At 44.8% G+C, this 16,959-nt stretch overlaps 1 protein-coding gene across 9 annotated transcripts in view; it reads left to right on the top strand.

The window, feature by feature from the left end:
• RBM47 (RNA binding motif protein 47) overlaps nt 1–16,959 on the top strand; it is a 204,471-nt gene that overhangs the window by 76,234 nt on the left and 111,278 nt on the right. For 6 of the 9 annotated variants that reach the window (XM_032274013.1, XM_032274001.1, XM_032274003.1 and 3 more), the window contains one exon: nt 8,652–8,736. The exons of the other annotated variants lie outside the window; for them this stretch is intronic. The gene's annotated coding sequence lies outside the window, so the exon portion shown is untranslated. The remainder of the gene's footprint in view (nt 1–8,651; nt 8,737–16,959) is intronic. 9 annotated transcript variants of the gene reach the window in all.

Raw genomic sequence — 16,959 nt, 5'->3', positions numbered from 1 at the left:
ATCCCAGCTACTCGGAAGGCTGAGGCAGGAGAATCACTTGAACCCGGGAAGTGGAGGTTGAAGTAAGCCGAGATCACGCCATTGCACTCCAGCCTGGGTAACAAGAGCAAAACTCTGCCTCAAAAAAAAAAAAAAAAAAAAAAAAAAGTGGTCAGAGAAGACTTCTTGGAGGAGGAAGCTTTTGAGCAAAGACCTGAATTCAGTCAGGGAGAGAGCTAGGATTAGGGGTGGGGTAAATGCTGGGAAAGAAAACTCCAGGTGGGGGTGACAGTGAGTGCTAAGGCAGGAGGAGACGATGAACTGGTTTGTTGAAGGAAGAGCCAGAAGGCCATTAGTATAGCCAGCGCTGCGAGGTTGTTGGAGAATGAACAGCAGGATATGGAGCACAGCCAAGCCACATCATGCAGGCTCCTAGGGGGAACCTCGGGAAGGACTCCAGATTTCATTCCAAGTGTGAGGTGACGCTGTTGAAGGGTTTTGAGACGGGAAATGATGTGACCATATTTAAAAAGAAAGATTGATCTACCAGAATATGGACTTGGCAGCCATGTACAGAAATGAGTCTACCTCTAGTTCAAGTTAATTTAGCCCACCTGATACCACAGGATCTGGACTACATGAATTTTTAACACCTCAACAGTTGAAATACAGAACCTATTTTCATCTTTCTTTTTTTTTTTTTTTTTTTATCTTTTTGAGACAAAGTCTCACTCTGCGCCCAGGTTGGAGTGCAGTGGTGCAATCTCGGCTCATTGCAACCTCCACCTCCCAGGTTCAAGCACTTCTCCTGCCTCAGCCTCTCGAGTAGCTGGGACTACAGGCATGTGCCACCATGCCCAGCTAATTGTTTGTATTTTTAGTAGAGACGGGGTTTCATCGTGTTAGCCAGGATGATCTCCATCTCCTAACCTCGTGATCCACTCACTTCGGCCTCCAAAAGTGCTAGGATTATAGACATAAACCACTGTGCTAGCCCCTTTATCCTTACGTTTAAAAAAGTCTTAAGGTCTCTATATTTTTCTTTTAAAAAAAGTCTTGTATAAACATGGATTGCTCTTGCTGGTCGTGGTGGCTCATTCCTGTAATCCCAGCACTTTGGGAGGCTGAGGTGGGTGGATCATGAGGTCAGGAGTTTGAGACCAGCCTGACCAACATTGAGAAACTCATCTCTACTAAAAATACAAAATTAGCTGGGCATGGTGGTGCACACCTGTAATCCCAGCTACTCAGGAGGCTGAGGCAGGAGATTGTTTGAATCTGGAGGCAGAAACTGCGGTGAGCCAAGATCGTGCCATTGCTCTCTAACCTGGGCAACAAGAGCGAAACTCCATCTTAAAAAAAAATAAAAGTCCGGGTGTGGTGGCTCACGCCTGTAATCTCAGCACTTTGGGAGGCCGAGGTGGGCGGATCAGCTGAGGTCAGGAGTTCAACCAGCCTGGCCAACATGGTGAAACCCTGTCTTTAAAAATTAAAAAAAAAAAAAAAGATGGATTTCTCTCTAGAAGATAAAACATTTCCAGTTTTTGAGTCCATTCCTGTGTCATCTTTTATCTTCTTTTAGTGCAACTTTTGAAAAGTACGCTATTCGGGCTGGGCGCAGTGGCTCACACCTGTAATCCCAGCACTTTGGGAGACGAAGGCAGGTAAATCACTTGAGGTCAGGAGTTTGAGACTAGCCTGACCAACATGATGAAACCCTGACTCCACTAAAAATACAAAAATTAGTTGTATGTGGTGGCACACTCCTTTAATCCCAGCTACTCAGGAGGCTGAGGCAAGAGAATCACTTGAACCCAGGAGATGGAGGCTGCAGTGAGCCGAGATTACACCACTGCACTCCAGCCCGGGTGACAGAGCAAGACTCTGTCTCAAAAAAAAAAAAAAAAAAGACTCTCCCTTCCTCCGTCTTCTTTGTCTAATCCCGTCTTCCTTCTTTCCTTCTTTCCTTTCTTTTTTAAAAGTGCTTGATATTTTATTAGAGACCTGGATTCTGCTTGCCAATATTAATAAAATGCAGGGTTGTTTTTATTAGGTACTATTTGTTCGCTTGATTTTGTTGTTTTCTTTCTTCGCAATGTTATCTTGGGAATATTGAGTATATTCACAGGTGGTAGAATGGGAGCTTGCAGTTCTGATTTCATTGTCCTGATCTTGTTTGAGACGTGCTTGCTTCTGATATGCTGACTCCACTTTGCAAAAGTGAAAGTAGGTACTAAAGTACGTTAAAATTAAGCAGCAGTGTAAATAGAGATTAAATTGTCTTTTGAATTTGTCAGCTTCAAACCATGTGTATTTTGTGGCAACCATATTTTCTTGATTCTTTTAAAACTGTGACCCAAGCCCATAGTGGTGCGTATACCTCTCGTGTAGAAGCAGGTCGGAACACTCACTCTCAGTTACCCTGACAAATATTTGTGGGTAGGCTGGGCTTTCGACCTACACAGCCTCCTAACAGCCTACTTTGTGCTCAGGAAATGTATTAGAACCACCAGAGGGCAGCTTATCCAGTGAACCTAGGGGTAAAAAGTGCTGTTCTTTAGCTATAGGTTAATGAGGGGGAAGATGTCTGAATTTTTCAAAATGTTTCTTGTTCCAGCATGAAACTGTAGGTAGAAAAAAAAAGAAAAGAAACAAAATGTTTCTTGCATAAGGAAGGTTTTGTTTTGTTTTGTCTTGTTTTGCATTCTTTGACAGTTTCATCTATTCAAAGAAAGAATGATTTTGGAAATTAAAAGTTTTTTTGTTTTTCTTTTTTGTTTTTTTTTGAGTGGCGTCTCGCTCTGTGGCCCGGGCTGGAGTGCAATGGCATAGTCTTGGCTCACTGCAACCTCCACCTCCCAGGTTCAAACAATTCTCCTGCCTCAGCCTCCCGAGTAGCTGGGATTATAGGCGTATGGCACCATGCCCTGCTAATTTTTGTGTTTTTAGTAGAAACAGAGCTTCACCATGTTGGCCAGGCTGGTCTTGAACTCCTAACCTTGTGATCCTCTCACCTCAGCCCCCCCAAATTGTTGAGATTACAGGTGTGAGCCACTGCACCTGGCTGGAAATTAAAAGTGTTAAGATGAATTTCTTCATGCACATCTATTTTTCCCTTCTCTGGAATATAAATGCCCATTTTCCCCTTGAATCCCTTATTCCTCCTTCTTCTGTCCCTTCAATCTTTATTAAGGTATAATTTACTGCCAAAAATTAGCCGGGCATGGTGGCACATGCCTGTAATTCCAGCTACTCAGGAGGCTGAGGCAGGAGAATCACCCAGGAGGCGGAGGTTACAGTGAGCCGAGATCGCACCATTGCATTCCAGCCTGGGTAACAAGATTGAAACTCCATCTTAAAAAACAAAAAGCAACAAAACTCAAAAAAAACTTTTATTGCACTTAAGTACTTTTATTATTTAACTTAAGAAATCCTCCCTATGAGGGAAGTGCTATTATTATCCTTATTTACAGACTAAGGAAAATAGGAGGGAAACTGAGGTACTGGCCAGGTGCAGTGGCTCACACCCGTAATCCCAGCACTTTGGGAGACTGAGGCAGGTGGGGAGGCTTGAGGTCAGGAGTTCCAGCCTGGCCAACATGGCAACACCCTGTCTCTACTAAAAATACAAAAATTAGCCAGGCATGGTGATGTGCACCTGTAATCTCAACTGCTCAGGAGGTCGAGGCATAAGAATCACTTGAACCTGGGAGGCAGAGGTTGCAATGAGACGAGATGGTGCCACTATACTCCAGCCTGGGTGACAGAGTGAGATTCCATCTCAAAAGAAAAAAAAAAGAAACTGAAGTACAGTCACATGTGGCTTTTGATTGATAAAAAAGAATGAGTGAGGTTGGTTTCCTGATATGAAATGAAGATAAGTGAAATTATTTAACAAACTCATTTTCTCATTGATCAGGATATGTACCTAGGCCGGGCACGGTGGCTTACACCTGTAATCCCAGCATTTTGGGAGGCTGAGGTGGGCAGATCACGTGAGGTCAGGAGTTCAAGACCAGCCTGGCCAACATGGGGAAACACCGTCTCTACTAAAAATACAAAAATGAGCCTGGTGTGGTGGTGAATGCCTGTAATCCCAACTACTTGGGAGGCTAAGGCAAGAGACTCACTTGAACCCAGGCGGCAGAGGTTGCAGTGAGCTGAGATAGCGCCACTGTGCTCCACCCTGAGTGACAAGAGCAAAACTATTTCAAAACATAAAAGTAATATGTACTCAGATTGAAAAGCCAGGGCTTCTCTTTCCCTGCATAATGCCTTTGGGCAGTGTCACCCATGGCTGCAGCTGAACGCCATGAGACTGACCTTGACCCCCAAGCATCCTTATGTCTGTTTCCATTTCCTGCCTTCTTTGTCTCCTGATAGGTCGCCCTGCCTTTAGCCCTCCTCTGCATTGTGGTCAGAGTGATCCTTCTAACATGCAGTTCTGGTGATGTCACTTTCCTGATTAAGATTCTCCGATGGCTCCCTCAGCAATCAAATGGGGGCTCCTGGCTCCTTGCCTTGCCAGCAGCACGTCCTGTTGCTCTCCCCTGCCCACCTTCAGCCTGGCTGTGCTCAGCTTGTCATTCTCCAGAGATCCTGTACGTTTTCATGTCTCTGCACCAGGAACTGACTGTTCTGTCTGGAAAATGCCCTCTTGTCTTGCAGACGTATCCGTTGGCTACACTGTTATTCATCCTTCAGGACGTGGCTCACATCTTCCCTGATTAGCCCACACAGACATGGGATCTTCTTCCCAGCTTCCAGGGCCCCTTGTGGATTAGAGCTGGTGTCACGTTGTTTTATAATGGTCTCGTCCCACCTCTGTGCTTCATTAATCTGTACCCTCCTGGAGGGCAGTGACTTTGTCTTCTCAACTTGATATTTCTAGCCTAGTTCAGCACCTGAACTCACCATCCAGACTGTAATACCACAAAGGCATAGAACATATTTATATTCACCACTGCTATTGCCATCACCTGGCATAGGGCCTGGCCTGTAGGAGATATTCATTTCGTATTTGTTGTAAGCATTAATAGTGGATGGGTTTTTTTTGTTTTTTTTTTTTGTTATTGTTGTTGTTTTTTTGAGATGGAGTCTCTCTCTGTCACCCAGGCTGCAGTGCAATGGCATGATCTTGGCTCACTGCAACCTCTACTTCCTCGGTTCAAGTGATTCTCTTGCCTCAGCCTCCTGAGTAGCTGGGATTACAGGCACTTGCCACCACACCCGGCTATGGCGCGTGGATCACAAGGTTAAGACCAGCCTGACCAACATGGTGAAACACCATCTCTGCTAAAAATAGTGAATGTTTTTAAATATCATAATGTAATGGTTTAGCCCAGGGATTGCAACCCGAAGGGCATCATCAAGCCATGGCCTTTTGTATGGTCTCATAGCATTTTGAGGTTTTCGAATTTGATACTTGTGGATAGAGCATGCACGTTCCCGTTTACCACTGATTAATTGCACAGTCAACCCACTCTGATTATCATGGCCTTGACCTCCTTAATCATCTGCAACTCAGCTGGTCCTGGGAGATGAGGTTGGGGGATGTGGGGGTGGGAGGGGCAGCATATTTCTTTGTTTGGGCTGCCGTAACAAAATACCACGGGCCAGGTGGCTTCAATAGCAGACATTTATTTTCTCATGGCTGTAGAGGCTGGAAGGCCAAGATCAAGGTTACAGCAGAGTTGGTTCACCTCGAGGCTTTTCTGCCTGGCTTGCAGATGGCCACCCCCTCATTGTGCCCTCACACACTAATCCCTTGGTCTGTGTTGTCTGTGTCTGAATTCCCTCTTTTTTTTTTTTTTAGGAGTTTCGCTCTTGTTGCCCAGGCTGGAGTGCAGTGGTGCGATCTCAGCTCACTGCAACCTCTGCCTCCGAGGTTCAAGCGATTCTCCTGCCTCAGTCTCCCGAGTAGCTGGGACTACAGGCGTGCACCACCACACCTGGGTAATTTTTGTATTTTTAGTAGAGACGGGGTTTCACCATATTGGCCAGGCTGGTCTTAAACTCCTGAACTCCAGTGATCCACTTGCCTCGGCCTCCCAGAGTGCTGGGATTACAGGCAAATTTCCTCTTTTTATAAAAACACTGGTCATATTGCATTAGGGCCCATCCCCATGATCTCACTTAATTACCCATTTAAAGACCCTATCTCTAAATATAGTCACATTGTTAGATAGTAGGGGTTAGAACTCTAATTTATGGATTTGGCAGCATGGGGAGGAGCACTGTATATCCTAGAACAGGAAGAGACATGAACTCTCAAGCACTGTGGTCTTTTCCCTGCATCTGATTCCTGTTTTATAACATGTCACTAACAGGGAACCCAGGAGCTAGCAGAGAAAGCAGTTTGTTCACTGAGGCAGAATCTGGATGGTTATAATGTGCACCTGCTCAAACACCTGATCTCCACCCTGGCCACTTTGATCTTGGCACCGTATTCATGTTTCTTAAGCAAGTAACATTTAGTCCGAATGCCAGGTAGAACTTAGGTGCTTTTCAGTTTGGAAATCCATACCCTTTCATTTTGTGACTCCAAAAACTGATGTGTGGGCTGCAAACTTTCTTTGCCAAGGGTAGGTGGACAGGAGAGGTAAAAGCTGTATAATGACATGGCACCACTTCCATTTGCTGTAAGCAAACAGACAGGTCCTTTATTACCCTTGAAATGGGCACTCGTGACACAGGTTGGACTCAGAAAAGCAAGTCAAATGCCAGGTTTCTGTGGGTCAAAGTTCCTTCCAGCACTGTGTGTTAATCAGAAGCTCAACCTTAGTTAATTTGGCCATTGCGTTGGGAAGAACTTTGTAACAAATGATTACTGAGCTGGACCTCGGGATTTAGCACAACCCGTATTTTCTTATCCAAGAGGTACGTTGTAGTCTTTCTTGGAGAGGATGGCAGGAATGAGACACTTGTCACAGCTTTATTTATTCTTGGTGGAACAGTAGTATAATAAAATCTTCCATACTGAACCTAGCTAATCAAAAGTATTTACTTGCGGGGCACAGTGGCTCACACCTGTAATCCCAGCACTTTGGGAGACCGAGGCAGGCAGATTACGAGGTCAGGAGTTCAAGACCAGCCTGACCAACATGGTGAAGCCCCACCTCTACTAAAAATACAAAAACTAGCCAGACACCTGTAGTCCGAGCTACTCAGGAGACTGAGGCAGGAGAATCACTTGAACCCGGGAGACGGAGGTTGCAGTGAGCCAAGATCACGCCACTGCACTCCAGCCTGGGCGACAGAGTGAGACTCGTCTCAAAAAACAAAACAAAACAAAAAGTATTTACTTAAAAATATGAAACTGAATCATTAGAGAATATTATTTGTGTATAGGCAGAAAAGCTGGCTGTAGAGGACTTCCTAAGGTGAACGTTTAAAACCCACACAACTCACAGTGACTTAAATGATTTTGAGTGTTTGGCAAGTAACCCCAAAAGACCACAATTTTTAATGTGCTTCTGCAGAGAGAATTTTAAATGAGCGTAATAATCATAGCTGCTCTTCATTGAACATTCTCTCTGTGTGCCATGCCTGAAGGGCTTCATATCTGTTGTCACAGTGTCTCCAGCAAATGGGTACTATTAGGCCCATAGTAGATGAGAAAAACTCAGAGGTTCAGAGAGGTTGAGTAAAATGCCCCAGATAAACCAGCTAGCAAGCAGTAGAGTGGAGTGTCAAGCACCTGGTCAAACCTGTGAGCTGCTCCTCCCTGTTGGTCCACTCTTTATACATTTCCTCTTCTCTCTCTCTCTCTCTCTTTTTTTTTTTTTTCTGTGACAGAGTCTTGCTCTTGTTGCCCAGGCTGGAGTGCAATGGCATGATCTTGGTTCACTGCAACCTCTGCCTCCCAGGTTCAAGTGGTTCTCCTGCCTCAGCCTCCCAAGTAGATGGGATTGCAGGTGCCCACCACCAAGTCCGGCTAATTTTTTTTTATTTTTAGTAGAGATAGGGTTTCACCACGTTGGCCAGGTTTGGTCTTGAAATCCTGACCTCAGGTGATCCACTGGCTTTAGCCTCCCAAAGTGCTGGGATTACAGGTGTGAGCCACTGTGCCCAATCTCTCTTTCTCTGTTTTAAAGACAGGCTCTCGCTCTGTTTCCCAGGCTGGAGTGCAGTGGCACGATCATAGTTCACTGCAGCCTCAGATCTCTGGGCTCAAGTGATCCTCTCGCCTCAGTCCCCCCAGCTAGCTGGGACCATAGGCACCTGGCTAATTTTAAATTTTTTTGTAGGGATTGGATCTCACTATGTTGCCCAGGCTGGTCTCAAACTCCTGGGCTTAAGTGATCCTCTCACCTTGGCCTGCCAAAGTGCTGGGATTACAGGTGTGAGACTCTCCTTTCTCTCTTTGTCATAGTGAGATTTTCTTTCCTGGAGTGTCCCTTAATTAATATGAAAAAGAATAGTTTTGCAGAGCTGGCAAACGGATGTGACCTATTTTCTCCGTATGTATATATGGGCCGGTGGAGATTTCCTATATTGCCTGGTTAAGTAGCTTTCCTTGTAGTTCCATGCGCACACAATGGTCTGTGATATTAGCAAAACACCATGTTCCTTCTTCTCACCTCCTCCCCGCATTCCATTTAGTGATCACTAACTTTGGACTTCTCAGCACCAGTCCTTGGGTCAGTATTGTTATCTTTTTCATTTCACAGCTCAGGTAACGGAGGCCTTGGAAGGAGACCCTGCGTCAGGTCACCCAGCAGAGATCAGCAATCCTTGGCACCCTGAGGAGGTTTGGTAAGTTGGCATCATCTTCGCCATGATGCAGATGCACATAACCCAGGGGCGGAGAAAGGTGGGTGAACATCACATAGTGACATCAAAATGCTGACCCTTGCCACCACCCTTTGTTTTCCATTTTACAAACATATTGTTATGTCTGTTTAATTTACTAGGCCAGAGTGCCTAGTATGTTTGTAAGCACAAATGTCCTCAGAGGACTCCCAAAGCCAAAAAGAATGACCTAGCTCTATTTGAGTGATTTCACTGAGACTCTTAATACTGATTTCATGAAAATATCTGGCGGTGGCTTCTTCCTGTAGTGTTTACTGCATGTCATCAACTGTAGAATGCATCCCCCCATCCTTCACACACACACAGTTTTTTATTTTTTTGAGATGGAGTCTCACTCTGTTGCCCAGGCTGGAGTGCAGCGGTGCCATCTCAGCTCACTACAACCTCTGCATCCTGGATTCAAGCAATTCTCCTGCCTCAGCCTCCTGAGTATCAGGGACGACAGGCACCTGCCACCATGCCCAGCTAATTTTTGTATTTTTAGTAGAGATGGGGTTTCACCATATTGGTTAGGCTGGTTTTGAACTCCTGACCTTGTGATCTACCCACCTTGGCCTTCCAAAGTGTTGGGATTACAGGCATGAGCCACTGTACCCAGCTACACACACACACAGTTTAACATGTCTGAAATTGGATGCACCTTATGCAAACAGGTCTGGAGAAATATAGCATTATAGCATTTCTCTGATAATCCCCAAATGACCAGCATTAACTATTCTCTACCTCCTATTTTTTCACAGAATATAAATAGTTTATTTTTTTTTTCTTTTTAAAGGGTTGAATTTTTAAGGGTAAGAAATGCATAGTCTGATGAGTAGCTGATTAGTAAGAAGTCTGTGCTTACCAAAGAAAGAATTTAGGTTTCTTTTTTTGTTCATTTTTGTCACACTATCACCCATGCTGGAGTGCAGTGGCATGATCTTGGTTCACTGCAACCTCCGCCTCCTGGATTCAAGTGATTCTCCTCTCTCAGCCTCCTGAGTAGCTGGGACTACAGGCGTGCGCCACCATGCCCAGCTAATTATTGTATTTTTAGTAGAGATGGGGTTTCACCATATTGGTCAGGCTGGTTTTGAACTCCTGACCTTGTGATCTGCCCACCTCGGCCTTCCAAAGTGTTGGGTTTACAGGCATGAGCTACTGTGCCAAGCCAGAATTCAGGTTTCTAATACTGAAAGAAAAAGTGTGTGTGTGTGTGCGTGTGTGTGTGTGTGTGTGTGATCATATGATGGTTTTGAGATGAGTACCCCAAGGCCCTTGTAAGCAGTGGGCACTGGCCCTCAGAACAGCCCATGTAATATAACAGAACACTCTTCCAGACATGGGATCCCAGAATCAGACACTTATCCAAGGTTCCCCTCCTGCAATCAGTGGGTAGGAGTTTTCAGTGAAAATGCCCCGTGTGCCAGATGTGGTGGCTCACACCTGTAATCCTAGGACTTTGGGAGGCTGAGGTGGGTGGATCGTGAGGTCAGGAGATTGAGACCATCCTGGCTAACACAGTGAAACCCCATCTCTACTAAAAATACAAAAAATCAGCCAGGTATAGTGGCGCGTGCCTATAATCCCAGCCACTCGGGAGGCTGAGGCAGGAGAATCACTTGAACCCAGGAGGTAGAAGTTGCAGTGAGCTGAGATCATGCCACTGCACTCCAGTCTGGGCAACAGAGGGAGACTCTGTCTCAAAAAAAAAAAAGAAAAGAAAATGGTGCCATGCTACTAAGCCCCAGAATGACTGGTTCATTTATCTGTGAAAACAGAGTCCAAATCCATGTTCATGTTAAATGTGCAAAAAAATAAGCATCTTGAGCATTAATGCCACAGAATGGGCATGATCCCCTAAGCCACGTTTGCCTGACTGAGACAGACTTTAACAAAACCTCCATGTTATGAGACCCTGTATAGTACACGTCTGTAGGGATACAAGTAATCCATTAACAAATGTTTTTTGAGCACCTGCTATGTGCCAGGCTCTGTGCTGGATGCAGCGTAATTAAGAAGTAATTAGGACAGAAAGGATTGCTGTCCCCACAGGGCTACTGTAGTACTCGCAGAAGATATTAAATAATAAATTAACAGAGTAACAAGTGGGCTGACGAAGAATTGTAAGGAGTTGAGAGTTTAAAACAAGAAAACCTAGGCCAGCCACAGTGGCTCATGCCTGCAATGCCAGCACATAGGGAGGCCGGGGTGAGAGGATCACTTGAGCCCAGGAGTTCAAGACCAACCTGGGCAACATAATGAGACCCCTGTCTCTACAAAAATTTAAAAAATTGTCATCTCATTCTCTACTGGAAAATAAAACAATTTTCTGGGTGTGCTGGCAGGCACCCGTAGTCCCAGCTACTTGGGAGGCTGCAGTGAGAGAATTGCTTAGGCCTGGGAGGTTGAGGCTATAGTGAGCCAAGATTGCATCATTGCACGCCAGCCAGGGCAAGAAAGCAAGACCCTATCTCAAAATAAAAATAAAAGCAAGAGGACTTAACATAATCTGAGTCAGGAGGTGACTATCGGGAAGGTTTCTTGGAGTTTAAATGGCAGAGACCTGGGGGAAAGTGGAGGGGGACTGGGGACACGTGGCAGTGGCTACATCCAACAGCCTGGGCAGGGGTCCCAGTATGGAGAGAGTGTTGGGGTCAAGGAGTAGCATGAGCTGGGGGGGAAAGGGAGAGGGAAAGGGACTTCAGGTGAACAGGTGTCTCTTGTAAAATGAAAACTTAGTCAAATTTCTGGAAGAATCTTTAAAACGTCTAAAGAGATTGATTTCAGACTGACGATCAAATTTTTTTGTTTGTGTGGTTCAGACAGAAATTTTACCTTGTCTATCAGCATTATTCCCTGGTGTTGAACCCAAGTCTTGTTCCTCTGCTAATCCTTTGAATTTTCCCCAAATCTATGTGAAGGTAATCAGCTTCTAGTAAGAGATGGTTTTGGGCCAGGTGCGGTGGCTCACACCTGTAATCCCAACACTTTGGGAGGCTGAGGCTGGTGGATCATGAGGTCAAGAGATCGAGACCATCCTGGTCAACATGGTGAAACCCCATCTTTACTAAAAACACGAAAATTAGCTGGGCATGGTGATGCATGCCTGTAGTCCTAGCTACTTGGGCAGCTGAGGCAGGAGAATCGCTTGAACCTCAGAGGTGGAGGTTGCAGTGAGCCGAGATCGTGCCATTGCACTCCAGCCTACCAACAGAGCGAGACTCCCTCAAAAAAAAAAAAAAAAAAAAGTGAAACATTTGGAGTCCTCTACCATAGCCTAGCTTTTCATTCCAAGTAACTTAATAAATTAAGAGGTGGATATTGTTTAACTACAGGTTGAAAATGCAAGTTGCATTTGAAAAAGGAAAACATGGCCTGCATAAGACATTGTTTCTTTGGTAAATGGCTCTTCACATTTTGGAATTGTAGCTCATTTAGTGAAACAACAGGTCTCTTAGAAACAGATTTTCCTAAAATCTCCATCCTAATAATCACTAGAAGATGTACTTTTTTTTTTTAAGACGGAGTCTCACTCCGTGTCCCAGGCTGGAGGGCAGTGGCATGATCTCTGTTGACTACAACCTCCGCCTCCCAGGTTCCATTGATTCTCTTGCCTCAGCCTCCTGAGTAGCTGGGATGACAGGCACCTATCCAGCACCATACCTGGCTAATTTTTGTATTTTTAGTAGAGATGGGGTTTCATCATGTTGGCCAGGGAGGTCTTGAACCTCTGACCTCAGGTGATCTGCCTGCCTCGGCCTTCCAAAGTGCTGGGATTACAGGTGCAAGCCTCCATGCCTGGCCCAGAAGATGTGCCTTTTGGAAAATGGCCTCCCCGTCATTTTGTTTCAAGAAGGCAGACTCTAACCGAATTAAGACTTCAGGTAAAACTCATGTGGTTCATATAAGGGTTGCTTAATGAAGAGCAAATACGCCCAAAGGTCAAACAACTGAGTTAAAACACATTGTCTATTCCTTAGCCAACCACTGATAGGGAGCTGTCACATGACCTCAGGCTGCTCAAGGGAATCCCAAAAGGCAGGTTTTAAAAACCAGTTTTCTGCTTCTTCACTTGAAAATGGAAGAGTTTTTTTTTTTTTTTCCCATTACACATTACTTGGTACTATTTATTTTGTACCACATAACTTTTTACTACAAAGAGGGGGAAAATGGCCTATAATTTAATTTGATTTAAATTGAACCTACATAGGACCACCATATAAAAGATTCTGGGACAAGTGTGTGAGGGATACAAAGATAAATCAGACATTATCCTGGCCCCAGCAGTTTAAGAATGAGCATTTAAACATTTAGTTAATAAGAAACATGGCCGGGCATGGTGACTTACACCTATAATCCCAGCACTTTGGGAGGCCGAGGCAGGCAGATCATTTTCGATCAGGAGTTCAAAACCAGCCTGGCCAACGTGGTGAAACCTCGTCTCTACTAAAAATACAAAAATTAGCTGGCATGGTGGCACACCTGTAATCCCAGCTACACCTGAGGCTGAGGCAGGAGACTCGCTTGTACCCAGGAGGCAGAGGTTGCGGTGAGCGTAGATTGTGCCACTGCACACCAGCCTGGCAACAAAGCGAGACTCCGTCTCAAAAACAAAACAAAAGAAAACAAACACTACTAATAAAACAAGACTGAATTAGATGAAGGAGCATCATACCTTACATATTTAAAGGTATATTTGAAAACACAGTAGAAGTTACTGGATCCCTTTTCTCATCTGTATCCAGATTTGCCAGGAAGTATATTCAGTACCCTCTTATCTGGACCTCTCCCTCTTCTTTGCCTGATTTCTGATCAAATTCAACATCAGTGTTAATTTAGGTACAGAGACTGTTGGTATTGCAAACTTATGCAAAAGTAACCCTGAAGTCGGCCGGGCGTGGTGGCTCACGCCTGTAATCCAAGTACTTTGGAGGCCAAGGTGGGCGGATCCCCTGAGTTTGGGAGTTCAAGACCAGCCTGACCAACATAGTGAAATCCCGTCTTAAAAAAAAAAAGAGAGAAAACAAGTAACCCTGAAGTCTTTGCAGTTTATAAACATAAATTTATAATTACCACCATGATGCAGATTGCAGAACTTTCCAAGACTTGATGTAGCCGGACATGGTGGCACACACCTGTAGTCGTAGCTATTTGGGACGCTGAAGCATGAGGACCACTTGAGCCCAGGAGCTCGAGGCTACAGTGAGTTATGATCTATGATTGTGCCACTGCACTCCAGTCTGGGCAACACAGTGAGACTCCATCTTAAAAAAAATGACTTGATATCAGAGTAATTGGGCCCAATTTACACTTAGCCCATTGTGGATACAGGCAATCAGTAACTTCATCACAAAGCCTTTCTGTAAAAGCTAAGATGGTGCTGAGGTCTCCTTTCTGGACCCAAACTGATGTTTTGGAAAACTGTTTTTGGTGGAGTGTAAGAGCAGTGAGTTTAAGGCTAATTTCAAACTTAATGATTTGCTCTTTTAAAATCAATTCATCAGCCTATGCAACACAGTGAGATCCTGTTTCCACAAAAAATTTTAAAATTAGGCCAGGTATGGTGGCTCATATCTGGAATCCCAGCACTTTGGGAGGCTGAGGCAGGTAGATTGCTTCAACCCAGGAGTTCAAGACCAGTCTGGGCAGTGGTGAAACCCTATCTCTACAAAAATTAGCCAGGTGTGGTGGCTTGCACCTGTAGTCCCAGCTACTCAGGAGGCTAAGATGGAGGATCACCTGACCCTGAGTGAGGCTCAGTCAAGGCTGCAGTGAGCTGAGATGGAGACACTGCACTCCAGTCTTGGCGACAGAGGAAGATGCTGTCTTAAAAAAAAAAAAAAAACTGGACATGGTGGTGCATCTCTGTAGTCCCAGATACTTGGGAGGCTGAGGTGGGAGGATTGCTTGAGCCTATGAGGTCAAGGCTGCAGTGAGCCATGATTATGCCACTGCACTCCAGCCTGGGCAACAGAGTGGGACCCTGTCTCAAAAATAAATAAATAAGTGACATAAAATAAAATTAGTTCATTCATATGGGCAAAAGTTTCATAGATCCAGTGGTTGGTTACTTTGTCTATGTGCCCTTTGATGTCTTGCTATTTGCCAAACAAGATAACCTATTTTCAAAACTGAAAAGGCAGGCTGGGCGCCCATCACTTGAGATCAGGAATTTTGAGACCATCGTGGCCAACATGGTGAAACCCTGTCTCTACTAAAAATACAGCAACTTAGCTGGGTGTGGTGGCAGGTACCTGTAATCTCAGCTACTCAGGAGGCTGAGGCAGGAGAATTGCTTGAACCTGGGAGGTGGAGGTTGCGGTGAGCTGAGATCATGCCACTGCACTCTAGCCTGGACGACAGAGCAAGACTCTGTCTCAAAATAAACAAACAAGAAAACCACCAGAAACTGAAAAGGCAGAGAGGTGGATATGAGCCATGACTGAACCAATAACATGGCAGACGATTACCTACAAAAGGAGGCCTGTCTACCTAAACGGAAGAGGTCTGCGCCTACCATAGAAGAAGAAAAAGAAAACGGTGGGCATCAACAAAGTGTATGTCTTTTGACAGAATAACAGGTCACTAATGGCTTTATGCTTTGTAGGATGGCATTTAAAGCTCTAGAAAGGAAAGAGAATACTCCAAGGTTATAAAGCCGAAATGGGTAGCAAATGTCAGCATTGACCCTTGAGGCAGATTTCATGGGTGACACTTAAATGTCAGCCCTGTAGTTTCCAAGAACAAGGTCCTCAAGTCAGTCATTAGACATGCATCAAAGTTCTGCTGAGGTGGGGCCTCCTCCCGGGCCGCACGTTGGTTAAAGCAGGTTGCCCCAGGTGTGTCAGCGGTTGCTGGACCGGGCCGGGGACAGATAGAAATAGAATGTCTGACATTCACTTCAGTCATGCTCACTGGTATCTGTGCAGGTATTGCCAGCCAAGAAATAACACCACCAGAACAGCCACACTGCTTTCATAAAGAATCACAAAATTTCTATGTCTGCAAAATAAATGAGGTCCTTTTGAAACTAAGAACAAGGTCAGCAAAATACAAGGGACACCTCAAGCAAAGAATGAAGTGGGCATTGAATTATCATACCAAAAGCCCAGCACAGTGGCTGACACCTGTAATCCCAGCACTTTGGGAGGCTGCTGCAGGCAGATCATGAGGTCAGGAGTTCAAGACCAGTCTGGCCAACATGGTGAAACCCCGACTTTACTAAAAATACAAAAATTAGTCAGGTGTGGTGGTGCGTGCCTGTAATCCTTCCTGAGTACAGGAGCCTAGGCAGAAGAATCACTTGAACCGGGAGGTGGAGGTTGCAGTGAGCCAAGATTGTGCCACTGCACTCCAGCCTGGGTGACAGGGCTAGAGTCCATCTCAAAAAAACAAAAAGGGGGAAAAAAATACAAAAATTAGCCAGATGTGGTGGCAGGCACCTGTAATCCTGGCTACTCAGGAGGCTGAGGCAGGAGAATCGCTTGAATCTAGAAGGTAGAGGTTGCAGTGAGCCAAGATGTGCCATTGCACTCCAGCCTAGGCGACAGAACGAGACTAGAGCTCAAAAAAAAAAAAAAAAAAAAAAAAAAGAAAGAAATACCATACCATACCATACCAGGCTGGTGTGAAAAGGTACTAAACACAAATTGGGCCTTTCAATGTCAGTACCTACCGATTTTTGTTCATCACTACCTGTGTAATCAGAATGATTTTTGGAATCTTAAAATATGGGAGTTATAAGGAACCCTAAAGGTCATGGAGAAAATAATAATGGTGATTTACATTTACTGAGGGTTCACTATATGCCGGGCATAAGGAAGTCTTACTTGTATGATCAGTTTTACTTGTGTAGCCTCATTTGAGCTCTTGCATAATCTCTAAAGAAGGGGCTAGGATTCCTGTTTTGCAAATTAATAAACAGACTTAAAAGAGAGCAGGGAACTCAAACAAGGTCATACCATTTATGCATGGCAGAGCTGGCTCATACCTATGTCAGTCTGAGGCGAGTTTGCAGTTTTTAACTACTAGCTCCTTAGAGGGCCAAGGGATTCTCAGAACAAGGTAAGTCCATCGACATTCTGACCAGGTCCCGGGGAGTTCACTAACTCACAGTTCGGTGAAAATGACCAAGGGATGTATTGAAAATCTCAGAACCTACATGCTGAAATAGAAACTATATGA

The sequence above is a fragment of the Sapajus apella genome, unplaced genomic scaffold, assembly GCF_009761245.1.
Source record: "Sapajus apella isolate SASKATOON/1434 unplaced genomic scaffold, GSC_monkey_1.0 scaffold5, whole genome shotgun sequence".
NCBI lineage: Eukaryota > Metazoa > Chordata > Mammalia > Primates > Cebidae > Sapajus > Sapajus apella.
Note: the sequence above shows the minus strand (reverse complement) of the source record. Positions and strands in the feature narration are given on the sequence as shown.